The 24,336-nt window shown below is 37.5% G+C and overlaps 2 pseudogenes; both read right to left on the bottom strand.

The window, feature by feature from the left end:
* Positions 1-7,167: 7,167 nt before the first annotated feature.
* On the bottom strand, positions 7,168-18,343 carry LOC109952372 (myosin heavy chain, fast skeletal muscle-like; annotated as a pseudogene).
* Positions 18,292-23,349, bottom strand: LOC109952370 (myosin heavy chain, fast skeletal muscle-like; annotated as a pseudogene).
* Between the last annotated feature and the right edge of the window lie 987 nt (positions 23,350-24,336).

The raw sequence follows: 24,336 nt of genomic DNA, 5'->3' as shown, positions 1-24,336 counted from the left end.
GCACTTAAGTAAAAAACAATACATCAGTCAGTTATTTCAGTCATTGTTTTGTCTCTGCTTGATGTCTGCTGCTAATGTTAAAGTCGGTGTTACACTCAATCAGGAACAGAACGGACATTGCTGTATTATAATTATGTATGTTTCATGCAAAATGAATTAGAAAGTTTGACACAAAAGCTAAATTCACACTTTGTAAAAATATAAAATTCTCTTTAACTGTTAAACCTTTGTTGATGCCATGACTTCTTACATGCACTACAGTGTTTTTTTTTTTTTTTTACAAAGTATTAGTAACTAAATTGAGCTTACCTGAGAATGTAAATGCCATTAATGGAGTGAGATGAACATAACTGACTGTTAACTAATTGATGTATTATTCATTACATGGAATATAAAGGTTAGACATTCATATGGCAAACTCTATTCAATTAACCACTAGACTACTGATTAGACATTTTGAAAACTAAATGAAACAGTCATAGATTAGAAATAGAAATAGATTACCTTCCTCCGTCCCCACAGAAGAACAAATAATGATGGCCTATTGAGGGTTCTGAAGAAATAAGCAACCAGTTTAGATTAATAACTGCAATTAAAGTAGATCACTATTAAAAATAAACTTACAGTACACTGAAGTGCTGGCATTAACACAAAAAAAGATCTGTGTTCACTTTGTGGTGTGTGGCAAAAAGTGGCCATGCCCTGCATTGTTCTTTAAGTTGCTGGCTTTAGTCCTGCTAATAAAAGACTCACTCACTCACCTTGACTTGTTGCCTGTCAGTCCTCCAGAGTGTCCAGCCTTCTTACTTATATAGGAAGATCAGTGCACACTCAGCAGAAATTACTTGCTTTATTTGGTCATGCAGTTTTACACTTGCAGATTTTTTTTGCCTCTTATCTGATTTCTGTCATCTTTAGATCAACACGGGTAGTTTATTTCAGATTCAACTTCTGTGACACAGTGGCAAGAATTTTAAAAGGACAGAAAAGTGATAGAAATGATTATAGTTAATTAGTGTGTATAAATGGCAAATGTTCCTTATTGGAAATTAACTGAGCTTTGTAAACAAACACATACTTGAACAGAGTGTTGAAGGGTTGTTTCCCCAGTCACACATAATAAGACTGTTCGGTATGTTTTATTTGATTTAATAGGAATCATAATGACCTTGGGGAGTGCAGCATGTGGTGAGAAAGCATAGAGAACATTTGTCTCACTGTCAGCTATTTTAACAGAAGAGTAATGGTGCCACACAACAGATGTTGTTCAGCTGGAGGCAGGATACGCAAGTGTATAAATAAAGACACTTACTGTATAATGCAGCTTTTTTTTTTTTTACTTGGAGTAAAGATTGTTCTGGCAGGTGTATCGGTTATTGAAGTTCAGACATTGTTTTGGTATTTATGATAATCTCCTTAATGCGCCTCGGCACGTCTGAGGATCTAGGTTTAGCCGTGGAGAAGCTCTCATGTGTCACTGGTATTCTGTTGTGGAAGCCTTGCACGCCTTTCCTTTGATAGAGGAGTAGAAATGGGCCTCACATTTGCTATTATAAGAACCGGACATCTCTTCATAGCAGAAACACTAGGTGAGGTCTGTGCTTTCTGAAATTCCAGACTTAATTAGATTTGTTATGTAGGATGGAAGGACAATAGAAAAAAGAATCATATTCATATTTATAGCACTTTAATTTCCTCCACCTTCAGTAGGAGATAATATGACATACAGTCACAGTGTGCATCCTTTGAAAAATGGTGGTGGCATTTCTAAGTTTCTTTGATATAAAAGTCCATCATAAATGTCTCCCTATGCTACAAATAAAAATATCACAAACCTCACTATCTTCCATCTGTTTCTTTCAAAATAGTGGATTGTTGTATAAAAATGGCAGTGTGCAATTGTGCCAGAACTATTTCTAGCCATGAAAACCTAATTTAAAAAGGATCACTGCACTACTCTAAATGACAGTAATGCCTGTTAATTATCTCATTATAACAGCCAAGAGCGGAAATCTTGCAGCAGAGCCTATGTTTGAGTTCATGTGGTGAAATTACAAATGCCATAACATCACCATTGCATACTTTGAGTTAGAAATGTTTGGCATGGGGTAAGAAACAATTTGTTTTTCTTAGATCATTATAAATATCGACAATACTTTACATTATGCCCCCCTATTTAGTATTCATAAGCCGTATATAAATATTTTATAAACACTGTTGTATGCGGATATAGGTCATTAATTAAATGCCCCAGTGTATTTGTCAATGACTTTAAGTATTCTAAGTACCCTTTAGGTAGAGGGTGAGCTGTTAACAGATAATGAATGACAATATAAGAACTGTTGACAAATACTATGCATCAATAAACACATAAAATATTCTCATATCTGCTTACAGCTACATTGTAGTGCGTGGAAAAACATTTATTACCTATATACTGTTTATAAATGCTTAACAGGGAGACACAAAGCAAAGCGTTACATAAATGTCTGTAATTTGTGACCAGTTGTGTTTATTATATTCACTTATTGCCACATAGCATAATACATAACAACTACAAAATACATAACATCCACAAAATATTTTATATAAATTACATTTATGCAGTAGTGTTTAAAGTTTTTTTTCCTTTGTGCTATAGTTTTATTTTTACCAGGTATTATTATTTACATTTTTCTGTGAAAAGAAATCCTGCTTTTAGAGTAATGACATTGTAAAGATCTCAGCAATTACTGTGGAATAATTGAGGCTCTACAGCCATATGGGCCTGAATATACACCATGCAGGAACAGACAGGTCACAACTGTAGTGGTTGTACAAATTACGTTCTAACAAGCCTACAGTCTGACTTATTAATCAGCACTGTTCTTATTTATTCAGTTACTTTGTGTCTCTGCTGTTGTGCTTTTCCCATTTTTGTCTTTTCTATTCCTGAATGTTTTGGTTTCTAATAAAATTCTTTATTACCCTGTAGGCTTTGAACTTTCTTTGTATGAAACTGTACTATAAATAAACTTGAACTGCATAAGGTGGAAGAAGTTTGGTGCTCGTATTAGTGTTCTAGTGTCTACACAGTACATTTAAATACATATAAAATGTGTAAAATGTACACAGTAATCAATCATAAAAAATGATCGGGTCATGCAGATCTACAGTAAAATGCTGCCATGTTTATACTCTGATTAGTAAACATGGGAGCTGTCTGGATGGGAAACAGTGTCAGGTTTCCATTCATCTACTACTGACAGCACTTCAACACAGTCTGAGGTTTAATTTAACAATTTTTGGCCTTTAAAGCTCACACTGCTCTTGCAGCTTTACAATGTGTTAACTGTCTAGTGATCTACTGGCTCAGATGTTTGATTTTTGTCATAGTTTATAACAGTGTGATAATCCCGTAGCTTGGCCTGATGGCTCAGCCAAACTAGCTTCTTGGCCTATCCCAAGAATCTAGTTTGGCTGAGCCAAAGAGCTTCAGATTTGTAGGGACAGTGCCTGAAATGAAATATTATGAACTCTCATGTTTGGTATGGGAGTTATTAGAACATGGCAAAAGGGGACATTCTGAATCCATACCTTTGGTAGACTATTAATTTATTACTTGATTTGCACTTTAATGAAAGAGGTTACACTGTAATTGGCAACACAATGTTGTTTACAGCATTGTTACAGCAAAACATTTGTTTTTGTTTGTAATTTTTTCATTTTAGCTTTAAGATGATGTGAAAAAATACAAGTGAAGCTAAGCAGTGAAAAACCTTCTGGTCATGTTAATTAACATCAGATTAGATTTAAAACATCACATTTTAATGCTAATTTATTTGGCCCTTAACAGTAGTATGGGGTTTATGTTTATTTGCTTTGCAGGTTTAGTTTTGATGGATTGCCTGGGCACCAGGCCTGTATCACAGATACAGGCCTGGTGCCCAGAAGATAAATCCTAATGACTCTGGTGATCCTCTGACTTTACCTCTAGCGCCACCATGAGAAAATATCTCAACATGGGTTGGTACAACATTTAGAACAGACATTCATACCCCTCTCAGGATGAACTGTAATAATTTTGTTGATCCCTCAAGTTTTCTTTTAGCAGTGTCACTGTGAGTGGTTGCATACAATCAGCATTTAACTTGAAGCACTACTTTGCCAAAGAACAGCCTAATAAAGCCGCTAGCATGAAAAAAGGTTTCTTTGGCTGTGAACGAGAAGTTAATTAGGGCACTTCAGCTGCGTGTTTATTAAATGGCATTTCATTTACAATGGCAGAAAAACAAAAATGATGAAACCAAATGATAACCATATATCCTAGCACTGTGAATGTTAATGACAAGCATTAAATCAACATGTATTTGAGTCACCTCATTTTATCACTTGTTCAATCTACTATTACATTTTCATTAGTGTAATCTCCAGTGAACAGGTGATAAGATTGATGTCTCCAGGTTTTTGAGATGGGCACTTGTGTGTTGTCTCAGGGGTGCACATGTATTTTTAAACCCTTTCTTTAAATGGCCTTGTTGTACTGTGTGCTCTGACAGATTAACTGAATACAAGGCCAGGCATGTAGTGTGACCTTCTCTGAAGTCAAGTGTTTGTTCCCCCCCCCCAAGAAGGGGATCATATGTGGTAGTAGACATTCTTTCCTTGTTGAGAGATGACACTGAACTGTTAAAGATGGAGAGAGGTCATTAGGAGCTAAATACCAAGGACTTCTCACCCTACAAAATAGGTATATATATACAATAAAAATGTGATACTGGATATCTCATGCTCCTTGGTGTACTTATTTGGAAGAAATACAAATATAACTGAGCTGTCTCCTCAGCAATGCTCTCAGAGTTCAGCCATTTGTCACTGCCTGAGTCTTATTGTGGAATGACCTTTGATATAAATCATTCGCTTCCTTGGTGGTGTGAGTATCCTGTTTGACAAAATGGCATGGTGACTCTGTACTTGCAAGTTATGAGTTTAGTTTTGCAGGTAAAATACTGAAAAACTGAGTAAATAGATCTACTACTGCCTGTATCAATTTTGTGTCACTGAAATTCTTCTCTCATGTTTGAGAGTTGCTAAGTGGCCAAAAAGGAAAAACACAACATGATGATTCTGATCTATTTAATAAATACTGACATGGAGAAGACCAGGCTTGTCCATGTGTTCTGACCTAGTATCTGTTAAACCTCTTGCTCTTATACTGAAACAGAGCAAAGGATCCGCCCTCAGAAGGATATCAATGAGAAAGACACATACAGGTGTTTGTCACAAATCTTGTCACACCAAACCATCTGTTAGCAATAAAACCCTTCATAGTAGCTGTTTGTAGAGCTTAAACATTCTTCAAAGCACACCTTTCATGTGACTCTTACATACCGCCTCACTTATTTAAATACTGTAATCTCAACACAAGCACTGATCCAATGATCTCTAACCTAATATGCTTCAGTCTTTCCCACATTAGTGATACCGTTTTCAGATTTTTTTAATGCTATCTACTGTGTATAGGTCTTCTGTCAAAGCTCACTTCAGCAGCAACTGGTAACTCAACTTACTTATTAGACAGAATAATAACAGAATCACTTATGATTGTCTAACTAGTTTTAATAACTGAATGAGAAATCATATAAAATACACAATGTGAATCATGATGTACTATACACCGTGTATACAGTAAAGAATGAGCTCAGCAACTAGGGGTTGGAGATAGGAATCAAGTAGAATAAAATAACCTTTCTCAGTATGTACTGTATATTACGACAGAGAAACTTTCCAGAAATTTCAGTGTTTAGAGGCAAAATGACCAGACTGGAACACCTGTTTTTGACTAAGTGGTTAGATAAACCAAACGCAAGTCCTGTGCATCCAGTGTCTCACTCACTGATTTGCAGGACTTCCGACAATGGTCCAACACAAAATGTTAATGGTACAGCTACTTTAATATAAACTATATGGCAAAATCTTTGATGGAAGACAAATGTTTATAACTTCATAGTGCTTATTATCAATTGCATAATCATCGACTGAATGATAATCACAGTCTAATCGTCAGACTCAATGGGAAGTGTCAGTGATCTGACATCTACAGGCCTCTCCACACGTTCTATGAGGATTAAAACTGGGCTTTGGCTGGGCCACTCAACGACAGAGACTTTTACTGACACCAGCCCAGGGTTGTTTTGGCTGTATGCTTCAGTCAGGTGATGAGCAGTTCCTGGTGTTCGTCAGACAGTGGATGGAGCGCTGCTTAACAAGTTTGATTTTGTTTCATCAGAGCAAAGACTTTCTCCTTTCACTCTCCAAGGCCTTTTAAATGCTGTTTGGCAAAATCCATGATGCGGGCTGTAAAAAGCCTTTTACTTAGTGTAAAATAAAAAAAGGAAATGAAAAGCAAAATGCAGACTCTTTATATCTGCTCACATTTTCTGCAAAGCAGCCAAAGCAGAGACATCATTGCTTATGCTGAAGCAGGAAGCAGGAAGTATCAGTTTGTGCTGTTGTGTAATATATCTATTTTAATCACAGGACACCATAGGACTTGACAACGTGCAACCTCTGTTTTGAAGCTCAGAAAAACAACTGTAAGGTCACTTGACTGCCAGTAACATTATCAGCACATGGCAAAGATTTTCAGTTATCGTAACCTCCTGTGACAACAAGTGCCAGCTGACAATCAGGTTATTTTAATGATGAAGGTATGCTGCCAATATTTAGATACAAACAACCACAGTTCAGTTCCAGTGCTGTTATTAGTTATTATGTTCTGATTTAAAAACAAACAAAAAAAAAAACTTGATTTCTTAGAATTTTGGCGCTGGAACTCATTTTAATTCTCTTAGTTAAGCTTGAGCTGTAGTATATGGTGCATAGTCATATATTATAATTTTATAAATGAGTACTTAATGACTTTGATGAAGATATCTTTGCATGCAGTTGGTGTAAATAATTAGAAACTGTTCTCTATTGGATTATAATATACTGACTGAATAATTGAGATGATCACTTCAGTGATCGAAGTTGAGACACTGGCTGATCTATATGTACTTTAATTTAAGGTATCGCCAATTAAACTGTTTACTGATGTTTAGTAATTGTAGTAGTCCTCACTATATGAATCATTTACTAATGAAGTAAAACAAGCAGCAAAGACATTTAACTGCATGCTAGTTTATTTCTTGTTACACACTCAAAACACCACACAAAAAGATTACAGTATATTGTATGTGTTCTCATGTTGTGTCTCATCTAGACTGATGCTCATTCTTCAGCCTCCTTTCCCTTTAAATAAATACAAAACAGACAATGGGAAGATGGTGGTTAAGTGCACTGTCACAATATTCTGTCAAGATACTGGAAGTTTTATGTATAAATATAATTTTTTCTGTGAGAATATATACTACTGAATGACTTGAAAATCTGAGACTCAGCAATGTCAGCTCACTCTTGAGCCACCTCCATCTCATGCTGAACCTTTCTGTATCTGGACAGGTGAGCGTTAGCCTGCTCCTCCTGCAAAGCACAACAATAAATTAGCAATGTCGTGATCCATCTTACCAGCTGTATGAGATGAAAACCACAAGCTGCCAGTCCACTTGTATTGATCACAGTTGAAGTAAAAGTGTTAATGGTGTCGTGCCTATTTGTGTTGCGTGTGTCAAATACTTCACACTCACAGCTTCCTCGGACTGCCTCTTGTAGGATTTCACTTTGAGCTGCAGTTTGTCCACCAGATCCTGAAGTCGAGCAATGTTCTTCTTGTCTTCTTCAGTCTAGAGGTCGTGCACAGTAAAGTCTGGTATTAACACATCTTATATAAACCTGCCGCAATGAAGCCATTTCAGAAAGACTGACAAGAGCAAGGACAGCAAATACTGAAGATATGAAATAATGCACAACAGCTGAGAAAGTTTTGTATTTTCACTTTCACCAACGGCAGGGAATCTTCAAGATCTCTGTCAATCACGTTGTCTCTGGCTATACATTCAAGAGTTCCTCCTCTTTCCAGTTTCTCATAGTTAGAATCTGTGGCACGCTAACATAAGCACATGATTTTTCAGGAATGGTTTGTTTATTTTAGCTGTGATATACTCCATATTACAGTATTTTGGTATGTCAAACACTGATGGTGATTCATACCATCTAGGTTTGAAACTGAATTTACATCTAGCTTGTCTTCAGAAGCGTAAATTATAAAGTTGCTTAAAAATCTAAATGATATAAACCTGTTGCTTCACAGTTTGATATTTTTTTAAATGTAAAAAAATAAATAGATTTTGGTTTTGTTCCTCTGTACCTGGTAAGTCAGCTCCTTCACTCTGCGTTCATATTTGCGGACGCCTTTCACAACTTCAGCTCCACGTCTCTGCTCAGCCTCAAGTTCAGTCTCCAGCTCTCGGACCTTGACAACAAGAAGTCCAGATTTCATCAGAGGCTGCACAGACCAGTCGTCTCATGTAAATCCTGTGAGCTTGTTAGGTAAAAGAACTGGCTACACCAGAAAACAGTTCAGTACAAATGGGTGCACGGTGCTGATACAGCCCTTATCAGAGGTGAATGTAAAGACACTCAAATCTGCAAGTCACCAATTTATCATCGTTTGAGTATAGCATAGGAGTATAAGATCACATAACTAAAGCAAAAACTTTTTATTTAGCAAACTTACCCTAGCCTCCATTTTCTGGAGCTGCTTCTTGCTGCCCTTCATGGCCAGATTCTCAGCCTCATCCAGACGGTGCTGCAGGTCCTTCACTGTCACCTCTAGGTTCTTCTTCATCCTCTCCAAATGAGCACTGGTGTCCTGCTCTTTCTTCAGCTCTTCTGCCATCATGGCAGCCTGATATTTTGAAGAATTTGTATCATCAGAGAACTATATTTGTTGCATTTGTTTTTGTAGAAATGGCTACTACATAGAGAAGCATCAGACTGACTCACATCAGTGATGGCCTTCTTGGCCTTTTCTTCAGCATTTCTTGCTTCCTGGACAGAGTCTTCTACTTCACCTTGGATCTGAATCAGGTCAGCCTCCAGCTTCTTCTTGGTGTTGATGAGGCTGGTGTTCTGAACACAGAATAATTTAGATTATTATATAATGATCTAAGTCTTAGTTGTCAGATGTTTCACATTGTTTGAATCTTTATTTACCTGAGAGTGCAGCAGCCCCACACGCTCACTGACATCAACCAGCTCCTGTTCAGCCACTTTGCGGCTTCTGTCCGTTTGCTCCAGTGCAACTCTCAGCTCCTCGATCTCAGCCAGCATCAGGTTGTTCCTGCGCTCCACCATAGCAACCTGCTCTTTCATTTCATCCTGACCTCTAATGGCTTCATCAAGGTGCAGTTGTACATCCTAAACAAATAATAAATAAACATTTTGTAAGGCAGTCCAAAGAAGTAAACTCCCTGTAGTTTTGTTTCATATGCCACCATACCTTAAGCTGTCCCTGCACGTTTCTCAGCTGTTTTTGGGCTTCAGCTGCCTGGCGGTTGGCATGGCTCAGCTGAATCTCCATCTCATTGAGGTCTCCCTCCATTTTCTTCTTGATTCTCAGGGCATCATTTCTGCTCCTGACCTCAGCATCCAAAGTTGTCTGCATGGACTCAATCACTCTCTGGCTGTTCCTCTTGATTTGGTCAATCTCCTCGTCCTTCTCTGCAATTTTTCTGTCAACTTCATTTTTCACCTGGGTAAGCTCCAATTGGATATGCATGATCTTTGATTCTTCATGCTCCAGTGTGGCCTGCAAAATGAAATGTGGGGAGAGGGACAGAAGTTCCTATGTTATGGCTGCAATTTCTATCTATAGAGATTCTTGGATTACTGTCTCTACTTTTCATTTTAAATACCTCGGCCTCCTCAAGGGCAGTTTGGATTTCTGTTTTCTCACTCTCCACTGTCTTTTTCCCCTTTTCCAGTTCATGAATTGTCTTTCCAGATTCACTAATATGTTCAGTCAAATCAGTGATTTCCTCTGTTAAGAAAAAAAACACGATTCATAATTTAATAGTTGTTTGTCAAACAAAGTTTAGTGTTATAATTCTCGGGCAAGATTGGGCCTTCTACTGAAGCTCAAAGTTTGATATTTGGAGTTTCATTCATTTTCCATAATCATATGTTTTTGGTTTTCCTAAATCTTGAATGTGTATTTACTGTGTTTATCTTTTTTAAAGGCTACAAACAAGCACAAAAAAATTGTTGTTTTACGTTGCAGATTTTTGTTCTCTCTCTTCATGGTCTCCAGTTGGTCCAGAGCTTCCTCATATGAGTTCTTCAGCTTGAACAGCTCAGTGCTTAAAGCACGAGCTTCCTTCTGGGCTCCCTCCAGCTCTGCTTGGCTTTCCTCATACTTTTGCTTCCACTCTGCAAGAACCTGAACATACAGGAAACAAATTAGCATTTTTTGTCACCTCATCTTAACTAAAACTGTGCATAACAAATATTCCAACCTTGTCAAAGTTCCTCTGCTTCTTGTCGAGATTCGCAGCCAGAGCATTAGCTCTCTCCACGTCGATCATCAGATCCTCCACTTCACCCACCAGTCTCTGTTTTGTCTTTTCCAGAGAGGCACATTTTGCATTCACAGCCTCAATGGATTCCTCTGCATCCTGAAGACGCTGGGCAAGCTTTTTCCTATTAAGAACATTTGATTTTACGACTTAGATTATATTATTACATACTCGTTACTAGTGGACAAAACTTAAATAGTAATGACTTACTTGGCCTCCTCCAGCTCCTCAGTTCTCTGAATGGCATCGGTCTCGTATTTGGTTCTCCACTGAGTCACCTCGCTGTTGGCCTTGGACAGTGCACGCTGCAGCTCAGCCTTGGCCTCCTGCTCCTCTTCATACTGCTCTCTGAGCAGGTCGCAGTCATGGCGAGCTGATTGAACGGCATGAGCCAGGGCATTCTTGGCCTAATGACAATTAAAATACGAATATTTTTAGACTTCTTTTCACTAAGAAATAAATATGGGCACTCATGGCTACATTCAACAAGAGCATTATGTAGTACCTTGACTTCTTCCTCAAGGTGCCTTTTGGTCTCTTCAATCTGATGAATATAAGCTTGTTTGCCCCTTGTAAGCTGTGAAACAAGAGACTCCTTTTCCTCCAACTGACGACCAAATTCCCCTGATTGCAGTCAAGAAAAATGAATTCTGTGTTAGTATTAACTTAGGCTCTACTGTTTTTTCAAATATTGCTCATTCTGATTTATTATTTCAATGACTGTAGAAAAGGGGTACAAAGTATAATGAGTACAATGAGAATCCACAGTTTGGCACAGCTACCGTAAAAGCTTTTGGTACTGTTTAGCTGACTGTATAGACACTGATATTTCACAGTTTCTGGAAGAATGTACACCTGTACATCTGAGGTTAGTCTTGGGAAGACTGAAAAAATATGTACAAAGTATAATGAGAAAGGTGAGAATCCACAGTTCGCCACAGCTATCCTGAAAAGTTACTTTGTGCTGTCACAACATTGTTACTTTTAATTCACATTTAATGTTTTAATTTAATCTACATTTTAATGTTTTATCTATTTGTGTGCATGGTGTTAAGCACTTTGAATAGCCTCTGTGCATAAAAATGTGCTACCTAAATAAACTTGTCTTGCCTTCCCAGAGGTTGCACTCACCATTTTCTGCCATCAGTCTTGATCTCTGAAGGTTCATTTCATTTAACTGACGCACATGCCTGTCATTCTTGGTCTTTAATTCAATTAGTTGATCCTCAAGAGAACGGCACATTTTCTCCAAGTTACCCTAAAGATACAAATTGACACAGTCACGATGTGTGGTGAGGTCAACTATAGTCAGAATGACTCTGTAGATAATAAAACATGAATTGCAGTAGTTATTATTCTTTTTTTTAATCTGTGCCAATTATTAGACACACCTACTGCTCCTCTATCAATTTGACCCCTGAATGTGACTGGCCTAGGGCCACATGACCATTTACCTATCCATTTATGTGCATGTTTTTTATTATTCGACATGGGCTTGTATGTGATTGGTTTATTTTAGGGTTTTTTTTTTAAATTTTGTATTATTTATAGGACTTGGTGTTATGTGCCTTTAACAGGCCCTGTCAAAGACATCATGCTGAAACACATCTTCTCATTAAAGTTTCTCAAAACACTGCAAGTGTTGCTGGACTTCTTGTTTTCTACCTTCGCTTTTGCAACAGACTCCATATTACTCGTGAGGCCATCAATCTCCATCTTGTATTCACTCATTCTCTTTCTCCAGCTTCTGTTTGACACGCTGGAGGTTATCAATCTGTTCTCCCAGCTCAGCCACACTGTCAGCCTGCTTCTTGCGTAGAGCTGCAGCGGTGGCCTCATGCTGCAGGGTGGACTCTTCGAGATCACGACGCAGCTTCTGAAACTCGGCCTCACGCTTTTTGTTCATCTCAATCTGAGCTGAAGTTGCTCCACCAGCCTCTTCAAGCCTCTCACTGATCTCCTCAAGTTCTCTGGAGAGATCAGCCCTCTGCTTCTCCACCTTGGCCCGAGCAGCCCGCTCAGCCTCAATCTCCTCCTCCAGCTCCTCAATACGAGCCTGTGATGCAATAGAAAAAGTTCATCTCAGACCTGTTTTCTTGTCAAGGCAATAATGCAGTAAACACTAATCCCTAGGTTTTTCAGATGTTTTAGTATTTGAGACCAAAGTGAAAGAAAACATTTGTTATTGTGTGAAAAATAAATAATCATCAGTTTTCTCACACAATTAGTTAATAGTGTTTTTACAGTAAAAAAAGAAATAAAGAATATTAAAGGCTTGTGATTAAGATAGAAAAAAAAACACCAACATTAAACAAAAGTTCCCTCCACAAAGCTCAAACACAGAGTAAGACATTACCTGCAGTTCCTTGATTTTCTTCTGAAGCTGAGCACCAATTGCTTGTTCATCTTCAATCTTGCTGAGAAGCTGGCTCATCTCAAAGTCTCTCCTACAATAGCATAAATAAATAGCATAAATAAATGCTTGTCATTCGATTTCTGGCATTCTGGAGGTCACAAATTAAGTTCCCATCCATACTTTTTTATTTTCTCCTCAGACTGCTGCTTGTCATTCTCCAGATCCATGATGGATTCATGGGCTAGTTTCAGATCCCCTTTAAGCTTTCTTTTAGCTCGTTCAAGGTCCATACGTAGCTTCCTCTCTTGCTCCAGGGAAGCTTCAATCTAAGCATTCACATATACAGTAGTGTAATGACTATCAATGTAAATATCATGACCAGACCCTGTAAGCATGTACAAAATGTCTGAATTGTCACTTATAACTTGCATCCAGTATATCCAATACAGAAGTCCTTTCTTGATGACTCAAACAAATATGCAAAAACTCATGTCATCCACTTGCTGCTCTAGTTTGGTCTTGGCCTTCGTCAGAGTGTTGACTTTGTCTTCCTCTGCCTGAAGATCATCAAGGGTCTGCTGATGGGCCTCTTGGAGGGCTTTCTTCTCTTTGGTCAACTTGGCAACAGTCTCATCAAGAGTAGTCATTTCTTCAACCAGGTTTTTAACCTGTATTTGTAGTATTGGGAAAACAGTTTTCCAGGTTTTTAGTGTTCTGCAAAGGATGTACTTTAAGGCCTTATGAAACATCTACGAACCTTGTTCTCAGTGGCATGTTTCTCCTTTTCCACTTTGGCCAGGGTGAGCTCCAAGTCGTCAATGTCTTTCTTCAACTCAGAGCACTCGTCCTCCAGCTTCCTCTTCTTTGCCGTCAGCTCAGCATTGATTTCCTCCTCATCCTCCAGTCTCTCAGAAATCTCTTTGGCTTTGGCCTCAAGCTGGATTTTTGCTTTAATGAGCCCCTCACACCTTTCCTCGGCATCAGCAAGGTTTTCACCTTTCTAGATTTACATGACATAAAATGAAAATATTCCTGAGTTAATTATAAAAACTAGAATCAGTCAAATACACATTCCTTCATTATACTTAACATACAGACTGAATTTGCAGCTGCAGGTCATTTTTCTCCTGCAGGAGAGAGACCATCTTCTCCTCCAGTTCTTTCTTCTTAGCCAGAGCCTTTGCTAGCTCCTCTTTGGTCTTTTCAAAGTCCTCTTTCATTTGAGCCATCTCTTTCTCAGTCTCTGCACTCTTCAGAAGAGGCTTAATCTTGAAGTACAGCTACATCCATGGCCAGGTTTTGACATTCATGAATGAACGAATATTGTACTGGATGGAGTAAATGGCTTCCCTGGTATTACAAGAGACGAAAAAAAGTTTTACTTATGCTCAGTTATATAAAAAACATGCACTTACTGTAAGACAGTAGTCCAAGGTAAGTGAAAATGCCCTTACAATCATTTTTGAGTGAAGAAGTATAATATCAGGGGCTTAAACACATAGCATTGTGAAACTGTGATGTTGACCTCTGTGACCAATTCTCATTTGAGTAGTTCTGGACAATTACTGGTCTAACTAACTGGTCTTTATCCTTGGCAGGTCCAGTACACACTAATACACTCCCTTTTCTTGTCTCGCCTCCTGTAACCTAATTATGGAGGTTCTTGCCCTCTAGAAGTTTACCCAGTGTGACACAGAGCAAAACATTTTCATGTGAGCATACAGTGAGGAACAGAAGTATTTGAACACCCTGCGATTTTGCAAGTTCTCCCACTTAGAAATCATGGAGGGGTCCGAAATTCATATTGTAGGTGCATTCCCACTCTGAAAGACAGAATTTAAAAAAAATTTCAGGAAATCACATTGTATGATTTTTAAAGAATTTATTTGTCTTGCACTGCTGAACATAAGTATTTGAACACCTGAGAAACAGCAAGAATTCTGGCTCTCAAAGACCTGTTACTGTGCCTTGAAAAAGTCCACCTCTACTCCACTCATTAATCTAAATTAGTAGCACCTGTCTGAGCTCTTTAAAGACACCTGTCCACCCCACAGTCATCAACTTTCCCAGGTTTTCCTGTTCATGGACAAAAATTCACAAATTTTATGTTAGATTTTCCCAAACTGTTGCCATTGACATAGCTATAATACAATAAGTTCAAGATTTCAAATAGACATTTCATTTAAAATATGTTCCTTGTCATAATTCTGTCTCTTCTGCTTCCTGTAACTTGCTTTGATTCTGACACCACTTCCTGTTAAGGTATCATTGTAGCTACGGACTCTTTACTCTAATCAGTGGTAATTATTTGCACCTGTCAACACCCCTTTATAAGCAGCTTCCTCCCATCAGGAAGCTGCCAGATTGTATAAATCTTAGTGTTAGAATGTCCTACTCTATACAATCCCTGCACAGTTTACACCTGATAGGATTTAAAGTGACAATAAAATGCATTTGGTAAAATAAAAATTACCCTGAAGTCTGGAAGGAACCTCCCTTCTTCTTGCCACCACTCTTCTTTCCACCTTTAGCATCTGTGAAAACCATTTACATATCCTCATTTTGCAATTAGGGACATAAATTACTTACAAGTATGATGATGTGGCTGATTAAAGTTGACTTTGTATAAACCACCTCAGCTTCCTTTACTCTTTGCTAAACTATGACATTTTCTTGTAATTGACTGAAATGACTATAGTACAGTACATTTCTGCCTATTTTATGATTTGTGCAGTTCCTTAAATAAAAAAAAAACAAAAACAAAACACACTACCTTCTGCTCCGGCATGTGCTGCATAGAGGTGAGCTAGCAGTTTGGCTGAAGACTTTTGATACAGTTGAACCACTGAGTCGTTCAGGGGGTCTTTGTTCTTGTCCAGCCAGCCAATGACATTGTAGTCCACTGTGCCAGCATAGTGCATCAGGGAGAAATGGGCCTCAGCTTTACCTTTGACAGGTCTCGGTTTCTGGAAGGGTGCACTCTTACCAGCCAAGTTCATACCAAAGTAAATGAACTCCCATTCAATTCCCTCTTTCTTGTACTCTTCTTGCTCCAGGACAAACATGTGTTGAAAAACTGTTGCAGTTTTTTGTTGGTGAAGTTGATGCAAAGCTACTTCAAGGTGTTGAACTTGAGATAAGAAAAGAAATTGGTGTCAAACTTTTATTGTGCTGGTTATCTCTGAAAAACATACTGTAGGTACTATGCATAGTTTACTTACATCAAAAATTTCAAACCCAGCAATATCCAGGACACCAATAAAAACGTTTCTGGCCTGCTTGGTATCCAACATTTCATTGATTCTGACGACCATCCACAGGAACATTTTCTCATAGACGGACTTGGAGAGAGCCATGATGGAATTGTGGACCTAAAGAGTGAAAGATTTGGATTGTACAAGTGGTATATTCATATTAATGAATACATTTATGTTCTTAATAAAATAATAAAAAACTAATAAACCTTACAAGCTATAATCCAATTGCTCCAGCAAATGTGATATCTAAAGTCCTGGAAAGGATCTTACTAGACCGTTTAAGTGATTATATTGGCATCACAGACAACCAGTTTGGTTTCAAGACTAGGCATGATACTGATCTGTGTATTTATGTCCTGAAAGAAGTGACTCAAATGTACTGAACATTCTTCTCTTTTAATTGGATTTAATGATGATAGGTCTAAGGCTTTCAATCATTACACAATGCTTTCAATGCATGACAGCATTATAAGAATCATGGTACACTAACAAGAGAATGCAGGTTAAATGAGAGTCAGCTCTCTTTGATATTAGTAATGGAGTGTGCTAGTAATGGGGGGTACTTTCACCAGCACTCTTTAACCTGTATATGAATGATTTATCAACCAAATACATGTAAAGTGGGCTGTATGGTTAGTAGCACTTTAATAAATCATTTCATGTATGCCTTTGATCTGGCTACATTTTCCCCTAGCAGTGCTGGGTTTCAACAGCTGCTGAGTATACAGTCTGCTCTGAATATGGGGTGAAATATGATGTGCAGTATAATGCTAAAAAGAGTGTTGTCATGATATGTAGAACTAAAGGAGACAAGGACCAGTATTGGTCTACTGTACCTATCAGGACAAGTACTAAGTGTTTGTAAAACTAAATATTTGGGACCCTTTACTACAGATCAGATATCTGATGATGATGGCATATAGGCAGTGTTATATGGTATATTCTGGTAACATGCTGGCAAGAAAATCTCACATGTTCAAACCATGACAAGTCTTTTTAGAGCATTCTGAACTTCTCTTTATATTGCACCCTTGTGAATAAAGTTGAAAAATGCGACAGTGCAGAAGCTTCAGGTTGCCTATAATGATTGAATGCAGATACTACTCCAAATCCTAGGTACTGTAGCACAAGTGACTTGTTTTGCAATGCAGGAGTCAGCACTTTACAGGCTTAAGAAACCTGATTTATAAATTTATCTATTGATCGAATGATTCCCAAAATGACAATGATAAGTTGTTGTGAAATCCTAAGCTGAGTGCTGTAAGATCAATGTAGAAACACTGGTAGAATTGTGTGTTATGAAGGTGACTATGTTATTACTATTAATGTATGTTTTATATTTAGTCTGTGTTGTACGTCTTTTCCTTTTTTTGGATCATGAGTTTGCGATAATGATGAATCATATTATCATGTACATTACCTGTGGCACAGTTTGACCTTTAACCACCATTTCATTGCCTACCTTCACTCTTGGATAACACAAAGCCTTGAGCATATCAGCAGAGTTGAGGCCCATGACGTAGGCGATTTTATCAGCCACTGATAAACACAGAAACCACAAAGATCACCCATATTAAAAAAATTATTCAAGTAGCAAAGGTGATGATACGAGAAACTACACCATTCTTCAGAATCCATCCATTCATCCTGTGTTATTTATTTAGATCAGGATCACAGTGAGGGCAGGTTATATAGAGCAGCCCAGACGTTGTCCTCAGCCAAATCCTCCAGTCCCTCCTTTAGAATCCTGAAGAGTTCACAAGCCAGATGGGATCCAGCCAGTTGGATGTGTGCAGAAGTCATTGCTTGGGAAGTATTTGAAAGGCATCCTATTCAGATGCCCGAAGCACTTCAAGCATAATGCTTTCAATGCAGAGGACCAGCAGCTCTACTCTGATCTTCATCCAGGTATGTGAATGCCTTACCCTGACATTTAGTGTACGCCAAGACATTCTGAAATACTTTTAGCACCCTTTTATACTATCATTCTCAATTGTGGCAGCATGATTGAATATTCAAACACTAAATGTAAAACTGGATCTCTGATTAAATGGATGCAGTGAAAATGTTAGTAATGACAAATCAGTTGCCTGTCATGATATGAAGCATTTTACTCCAGTATTTACCCTCAGTGCCGTCAGGGTAAGCCTGCTCCTCCCTCGGCTTCTGCTTGAACTTCATGTTCCCATGATGCATCACAGCTCCAGTCACCTTGTACATGCTTATCTTCTCTTCTGTACTGAAGCCCAGGATGTCAATAGCAGTCAACAAAACGAAGCATTAAAAATATAGATGTATAGTATAATGTTTAGCCTAGGTTATAATCTGTTTTATATATTTATATTTTGTATTTATTCTGTTTTATTGTTGTGCACATCCAGGGCCACTGGGCTGGAGTCAAATTCCTTGTATTGTTGATAATACTTGGCAATAAAGTTTATGCTTATGCTTTGCAATATTTTGTTCTTCAATAAAGCTAATACCTTCATCATAAACGCAAGTTTACTTGTTCATTGTGAGTTATCACTGACTCAGAGAAAAATGATAATGGCATCTGAGGACACCTTATGGTGCAGTACATGCAATATTTGATTAATTTAAAGGTACAGTGTAACTTTTAATCTTTTGGAATTTTCAGCATGTTTACTCATCAGTGGCGACAAATTCTTCAATGTCATTGATGCTTTTGACAGTGATTTCACCCTGACTAATCATGAGATAGTCGTAAGGGTTGGTGGTGATAAGAAGAGCCCCTGCAAAGTAATTTTATACTTCACCAATATACTCAGGTGAGAAATATATTTATTTTCTAAAATGATACTGTATGGCTAAATTGCTCACCTATCAGCTGAGGTTTGTGGCCTGTTGTAAGCTGATAGAAAATGTGGTAACTTCTCTCAGCAGACAGCTGGAAGGTGACACGTGACTTCTCCAGAAGATCTGTTAAACAAGGCAACAAGGTGGTTTACAGTTTGTACTTTGACCATAATTTCTGGATAATGATAGTTTGGATGCCTACATGTTTCAATATCAGCTGAAGCCAACTTTCCAGTTGATCCAAAATGGATTCTGATGAATTTACCCTAGAGAAGAATGCAGTTATTAATGTAAGCACATTCATGAGTCACTCTACTAGTGCACATACGTAATACTTGGTGGTAAAGGTTAACTGTTTAAGTCCTATCAAGCTATGGTGTTTACTCTATGTTCACATTTCACATTCAAAATTTTGAAGAAAAAAAAATCATCTTCACTACACAGAGTGAGGCATAAACAGACAAAAAACTACAAAACACTTAAAATCATATTAATCCTACCAAAATTAATACTGTACAAACAAAAACTGTATGCTTCTAAATGTTGATACTGCACTTGGTTCTACAATGCAAAGACAAACAAAAGTACCAAGGATGGAGGACTAGCAGTCCAGCTTAAAGGCAGAACAGTATTCAAGCAGCAGGATTTGGTGAAACAGAACTTACAAAGCGAGATGAGTTGTCATTCCTCACAGTTTTGGCATTGCCATAAGCCTCCAGCAGTGGGTTGGCTGCAATGATTTGATCCTCCAGCGACCCCTTAAAAACATTATATAAAATGCCTTACTATTAACAATTAAAATTTTCATAAATAACATACATATTTACAATTTATTACTTAGTTTACCTGCATTTTCCCAGGAACTGGCTCAGATTTCTTTCCTGAAGCCACTGCGATTGTTCCAAAGTACTGGATGACGCGTTTGGTATTGACAGTCTTTCCTGCACCGGATTCTCCACTAGAATGCAGAAAGTTAAATGTCAGTGTAAGTCAGACATGAAACAGTACAGAAACAATCGTTCTGATTTTAGTCCAAATTTTCTTTAGCATTTACTTACGTGATCAGGATCGACTGATTCTCACGATCTGTTGAGAATGACATTTGAACATGCACATTAAATTATTATATTCATTTATCTTTAATTATAAGAATGTGCTGTATTTCTAAGATCACAGCTGTCAGGCTGTCTTTAGATCACAAAATTATTCACGCTGTACCTTGGAGCATGAACTGATAGGCATTATCAGAGATGGAGAAGGAACCGTCACCCTCTTTTTGCCTCTGTATCCTGCTACAACCACTGCATCATACACTGGGAGCCACTTGTAGGGGTTCACCGTGACGCAGAACAGCCCAGAGTAGGTCTATAACAGAGTGGAATATAAAGGAATGATGAATATTTCTGTAAAAATGTGTACATTCTATGGAAGTAATTACTCCCCTGAACAAAACTCACATAGATCATCCATGCTGCATAGTGCTCTTTGAGGTTATACAGCACAGAAGGCTCACTGAGGTGGGTCATCATGGCCATGTCCTCAATCTTATCAAGCTTCGGAGGGTTCATGGGGAAGATTTCATCCTCTTTTACAGTGAGAGTCTGCAACAAACAGTGTAAGCTTAGAGCTGAAAGTGAGAATATACTGTACAATAAAGTGTGAGGATGTGTAATCATTACTTTTACTTCTGTCTATTGTACAGAGTATGTCAGTAGACATTTACAAACCTTGCTACCCTGAATTTCCACTGTAGCTTTGCCACCCTCCTTCTTCACTAGTTTCCCCTTCACATACAGTACATCTCAGTGGGCTCTGCCACAAAGTAAGCTGTTTTGGCATCAAAAGGAGTGTTTTGAGCCTCTATTCTTTCCTTTTCAGGTTTCCGGAGGTATACGGCCGCTGGGCCAAAACACTCCATTTCCGGGTCCATGCTCATGGCGCCTCTGTAAAAACAGATGATAAAAAATTATTTTTAAATTTTGTATTAATAGGAAGATAACTTAGGGTTATACTGAGATGAAAAAGTGTATGGCTCATTAATACATATTTAAATTAATTTAGTACTTTTTTGTGAAGGTCATTTACCTTTGTGTTGCCAAGTGATGCAGTTGCTGTCTGGCTTCTAATAAAGAGTTAAGTTCAAATTAGAAATAGAAAATCATACAAACCTCACTAAAGTTTAAATTAGTGAATATTTGCAGTCATGCAAAAGAGCTACGTTTGAACAATTACCCAATGTAAATGACTGATTGCTGCCAAAGTACAATAGAAGTCTCACCTTTGTTGATGGCTTGTCAGTGTAAAATGCTTGTGGAGTGTAGCAGTGCCTCTTTTATACCACCACACAAGAACAGCCCTCCTGTTTAGGCCAATGATCTTGTCTTAGAAGAATGATATCAGATGTCTTCCCAGTCTCATCATCACAACTGGTGTGACCTTGTCCGGTATAATACAAAAAAGAAAAAGAAAGAAAGAAATCCCAGATCAACACTGCAGATCCCTGTCCAAAAAAATAACCTGCATGGTAATACCTCAGTGAGTCATATTTTGCACACAGTGGTCACAGTGGTTTGCCCAGTAGGAATAATTGATATATACTGTGTTTTGAGGTATTGTATTGCTTTGTCTGATAGTGTAGGTTAGTAGAGGATTGTGCTTTCCATCTGCATAGAGAATAGCTATCATACCAAACAAATCTTTGACAGTGTTTCAAGCATCTCTGGAGCAAAGGCCCAAGTGTTTAGTTGAAGTTAATTTAAGATCCCATCATGGACCATTATACTGTGTCATACATGATGACACCTTGGATACAAAGAAAGTATTCTTGTGTGGTATAACTCAGTTGTAACAAAAGGTGATATTCAATATGTCTGGCCTTTCCTTACAGTCTTATTAGAACTTAAAGTAAATATAGCTTCCTTCTCACAAATGCCCAAGCTCTGACTATTGCAATTGCTGACAAATGTGTGTATGTTTGTGTGTATTATTTACTCATGTGTGAAAGAAATTCAAATTAGTAAGGGCAGGAAGGGGACAAGGAAAAGAGATTACAAGTGATGCTTTGCGCTGCCGTTTTCTTGACACTGCAACCGAACCATTTAGAACTGTGTTTCTAATACTGAACGCACCAAATTCAGGTAAGATAAACACTGAAAATAAATGTACATAAGTGCATAATTTTTGTTTAACACCTGTGAAATGTACTATAGTTATCATGGCATTGTATGTAATTATGACATATACTGATTATGACTAATAGTTTTGAAATTCTTACCTACCAGAAGCATGATCTCTAATAATAAGTAGGGTTTTTATTGATTGATGGATGTTGTAAGGATGTTTGTGTGTTTACTGCACCATGTGCAATTTCCTATGTAACAGTTGTGAAAAATACCAGCCTGCATCTTACTGTAGCCACAATTATTCTGGTAGGATTTTCCTAACGTCAAATTTGTTGGAGATAATGTAAAATTACATTTGTAAAAGCATAGTAAGGCATAGTGGCTTTTAGTTATAACATGTGATGTGATGATGGTACAGGGCATGTTGAACTCACTGATGGTAGCCTGAGAGTGAACTGCTTTGGCAGGAACTGATATTTCACAGCAGGTAGGGATATCACTTCAGGCCAAGTAGCATTCCTCTTCTCCTGTTCAGTGTGTTAGTGTAATATTCTGCAATATTAACTGTGAATGTTAAAGTATTCATATTTCATATTCATCAACAGGTATAATGCTGTGAAAACCACGTAACAACAAGCATATCATATTGATACAATCAGCATAAAGTAATGAGTAACTCTTGACAGTCAAAAGCTACAGTAGTTGCTGGCTAATAATTATTTAACTTTACTTACGTGCTTCTGGATGCAGGTTTCATCAAGTTAAATTTCTAATTTTTTAAGACCATTTTAAGCCACTTTTACAATGGTTCTGTGGGTCCTTAAGAAGTCTTGAAAAGTGAAAAATCCAATAATATGAATTTTAGGCCTTAAAAGTCTTAAAAAGGTTTCAAATGCAATTTTGATTAATCAGATTTGTCATTTTAAATAATGTTACATTTCTGAGTTTCTGAATGAGTGTTCCAATATTTTTGTGTTCCCAAGCCATTACTTTTTTATTTTTAAGAATATTTTTAATTACACAAGGCTCTTCACATTCATTCTGTGAATTGCACAGATCAGTGCAAATAAACATTATTTGAATGATTATTTGATTCTTGGTATCATTTTCATGCCCTTTACCACTATGTATGTTCTATTTTATCCTACAACAGTAGCAAGTACATGTTCTTTCACAACAGGTTCAAAGAGTTGATTTTATACCTACAGCTCTCTGTTAAACCTTTCATTAACATTTCTGTCACTTGGTAATGATTAGCAGATGTTGCATTACACTCAGGTCCACTTTCTTCTTCTTCTTCTCTTTCCATTTCCTGTGTAGATAAGAAACAACATACCAATAGGTGGTTAGTTTGTTTTGTATTTCAGTTAATTAGTTTTCTTTATTGTAAAAGTGCAAATCAAGTAAAAATGTACTGCACATGGCATTTAGCAATGTAACAATGTAGGGACAACAACTTTTCATTTTTAAAACATTCAGTTTTAAAGATATCTTCAATTTAGTTCTTATGAAATGGTTTAAAAGGTGCATTCATTCTATATCACAGAACATGTTTGGTTTAAGAGTACTACACAGCCTTGAAAAAAAGGTTCTCCCGTGGCTCTGTAGGAGCTTTCCAACATTTGAGGTGAAAAAAAAAAAGCTCCAATAATGTGATTAGGGTGACTTGACATTTAAAACTTTAATAGAAGTCGCGGGGTTTGAAATAATGCCATTGAGTTGACTGTTGACCCATTTTAGGGACTAGAAGTCAGAATATCTTGCCATCTTCTACGATTTTAATTCCAATCTGTCTCTTGTGAATCTCTCCAAAATAAGTGCAATACTAAATCACTGAAGTACCCTTTAATAAAAACATAGCTGTCATGCTCAATACTGACCCCCTGAGACAGATATGCTTCTGATGCCAGAGTGAATACATTAATGAATATTTATGTCTTTACTGATTGCATTACATCAGATACAATCAGTAGGTAACACACAACCATTCTGTAAGTGAACTCTATGACTGACTACGTGGTTCAATTTAGTTGCACAGTTTAAAGAGAACTCTCATAGTACAGCACAACAGATGTGCCAGTATTCATTAAAATAAGCCACAATTTGCTACTACATATAAAAAAATAATTGTGATAAACCACTTATGAAGGTGCAGTATGTCATACAAATCAGTAGTGTTAAATAAATATGAAAGAGAATAAACTGCACAGTTTCACAGGTGATAATGAGCAGAAATAGGAGTAAGAGAAGGTAAGGAACTCAGACACTGGGTAACTAACAGTAGTAAA

The sequence above is a fragment of the Monopterus albus genome, unplaced genomic scaffold, assembly GCF_001952655.1.
Source record: "Monopterus albus unplaced genomic scaffold, M_albus_1.0 scaffold457.1, whole genome shotgun sequence".
In the NCBI taxonomy this organism is placed as follows: domain Eukaryota; kingdom Metazoa; phylum Chordata; class Actinopteri; order Synbranchiformes; family Synbranchidae; genus Monopterus; species Monopterus albus.
This window is presented reverse-complemented; position numbering and strand designations above follow the sequence as displayed.